Here is a 2,500-nt window from a genome sequence, read left to right on the forward strand (position 1 = left end):
CTGCCTTCCTTGGATGTGGTAGCCGTTTCTCAGGCTCCCTCTCCGGAATCGAACCCTGATTCCCCGTTACCCGTTACAACCATGGTAGGCGCAGAACCTACCATCGACAGTTGATAAGGCAGACATTTGAAAGATGCGTCGCCGGTACGAGGACCGTGCGATCAGCCCAAAGTTATTCAGAGTCACCAAGGCAAACGGACCAGACGAGCCAATCCGATTGGTTTTGATCTAATAAAAGCGTCCCTTCCATCTCTGGTCGGGACTCTGTTTGCATGTATTAGCTCTAGAATTACCACAGTTATCCAAGTAACGTGGGTACGATCTAAGGAACCATAACTGATTTAATGAGCCATTCGCGGTTTCACCTTAATGCGGCTTGTACTGAGACATGCATGGCTTAATCTTTGAGACAAGCATATGACTACTGGCAGGATCAACCAGGGAGCTGCGTCAACGAGAGCTGAGCAGCCGGCCGCCCGGGAGTGTGTCCCGAGGGCCCGCGCGAACACGCAAGCGTCCGCTCAATTATTCTGCAAACAGGAGGAGGCTGAGCTCCCCTGCACGATACACCTCGAAACCCTCTCAGGTCCCGGCGGCGCGCAGCGCCGTCCTAAGTACTTGGTCGGGTTCGAGAGAGGCGCAATCGCCCGGAGATAGGCGAGTAGACGCTTTCAGTGCGAACACCCGTGCTCCCAACTGAGCTTGCCGCTGCCGACAGAGGCCCGGGAGCGTGCTGTCGTGGCATTGCCGGCGGGAAACAACACGCGCCACCTACGGTGACCGGCAGCTCCAACGCCAGCGCCACAGAAGGGCAAAGCCCCACTTGGGTGCAGAAGCGAACTCTCCCAGCACAGCGCACGCGCCAACACGTCCGCAGAGCTGCGATACAAACCACCTGCGAGAACCGCTGGGGGCGACCGAGCAGCAGACGGCGTCGCGACGCCGAGTGCCGGGCGGCGGCGCATCCTCAACGCACACAGTCCGCAATCGGACCAGCACACTGCAGATGTCCACCGCGCTTCGCACCGGGCTCGGCAGAACCCACTTTGGCCGCCTGGCGCCGCGCGCAGGGTGCGCCGGCGCATAGCTGGGACGCCAGCCGGGCCCGTCGGCCGGCGCTCCTGCCACTGGGCGCCCCCCACCAGCCGGCTGTAGTGCGTGCGCTCACGCAGCGCGCGGCCAGCACGCCGGGCGGCCCCCCCTCACCGGCCGGGGACTGTCCCGCCAAGCCACAGCCTCGTATCGCTTCATACCCACATGGCCAACTCAGGTTCGGGGGCATGGCGGGTACCGCCGAAACAACCGGTTCACAGATGTACCGATCGTCGCTATCACCGATGCACCTGCAGCGCGAACAACCGCTCAACAACTGATTTCCAGTTCATTTGCGGATCTTTGGCAGCAAACGTATACGTCAATCTACATTTGCGAAATCTACGATTCTGGCATGCCTGCATGTTATGTGTCACGACACGCTACATCAGCCCACATACACACTGCGGCATGTACACGAGAGAACACGTGGAAGATGGTCCGCGCACGTGTGCAATGTCCCTTGCGCGGTCGACTGTCAACCGGCCTCTGTAGCATGTCGCAGATGTGGAACGCGGTCCACCGTGCTATCATGTTGTGTGGGGCAATACGATTAAATAGGAAAACCCTCGTCGCTACATCAACAGACGGCTCACGCTGATTCCCGGCAGAGGGAGGAGGGGGGGGGGGGGGCCAACATGCAATACTTTCGTCCGTACCTACTTACCACATGTCTGTACGGCGTACAACAGTGCAATCTCGCTGTAATGGGGAGACGAGACAAGTAGCATCGTGCACAACATATGGCCCTTATGATTCGCCATTGTAGGGCGCAGCCGGTGTACGGTCAAGCATGTGCCACATTATGTCACTCAGTACGTAACGACGGATGATCAGTGTGGGTTACGCGTACATCAGCGGACAGTCCACACAGGCCGTACCACAACGTACACTGACTGCATCGACAACCGAATGCAACTGAACAGCTGCAAGGCTCATTTCACAAACAAACGCCTGACCGACCAGCTTGGAAGGGCAGGAGGGGAGGGCGATATTCGTTCTGTAGCGGTACACCCTTCCAGTGGTTAGCGGGACTGTGTAGAAAGTACGCAACACTCGAAAGACCTTTATGTGAGGGTACGCACCATGGCATCAAGAAATACACATGACACCAGAGGATCCAAGCAGTGAACTATGTTCAGAGGGTTGCTGTTAGGCAAAGCTACATTCCTGTGACGTTACATGTGACAGTTAAGGTGCAGTGTAAGTTAGGTTAAGGTGCAGTGTAAGTTAGGTTAAGGTGCAGTGTAAGTTAGGTTAAGGTGCAGTGTAAGTTAGGTTAAGGTGCAGTGTAAGTTAGGTTAAGGTGCAGTGTAAGTTAGGTTAAGGTGCAGTGTAAGTTAGGTTAAGGTGCAGTGTAAGTTAGGTTAAGGTGCAGTGTAAGTTAGGTTAAGGTGCAGTGTAAGTT

The 2,500-nt window shown here is 56.4% G+C and overlaps 1 non-coding gene across 1 annotated transcript in view; it reads right to left on the minus strand.

The window, feature by feature from the left end:
• Window positions 1–444, minus strand: part of LOC126317418 (small subunit ribosomal RNA) — a 1,893-nt gene extending 1,449 nt beyond the window's left edge. The window contains exon 1 of the ribosomal RNA XR_007556664.1: window positions 1–444. This exon is cut by the window's left edge and continues 1,449 nt beyond it. This is a non-coding gene — a ribosomal RNA (small subunit ribosomal RNA).
• Window positions 445–2,500: the final 2,056 nt, after the last annotated feature.

This window comes from Schistocerca gregaria, unplaced genomic scaffold, assembly GCF_023897955.1.
Source record: "Schistocerca gregaria isolate iqSchGreg1 unplaced genomic scaffold, iqSchGreg1.2 ptg000626l, whole genome shotgun sequence".
NCBI lineage: Eukaryota > Metazoa > Arthropoda > Insecta > Orthoptera > Acrididae > Schistocerca > Schistocerca gregaria.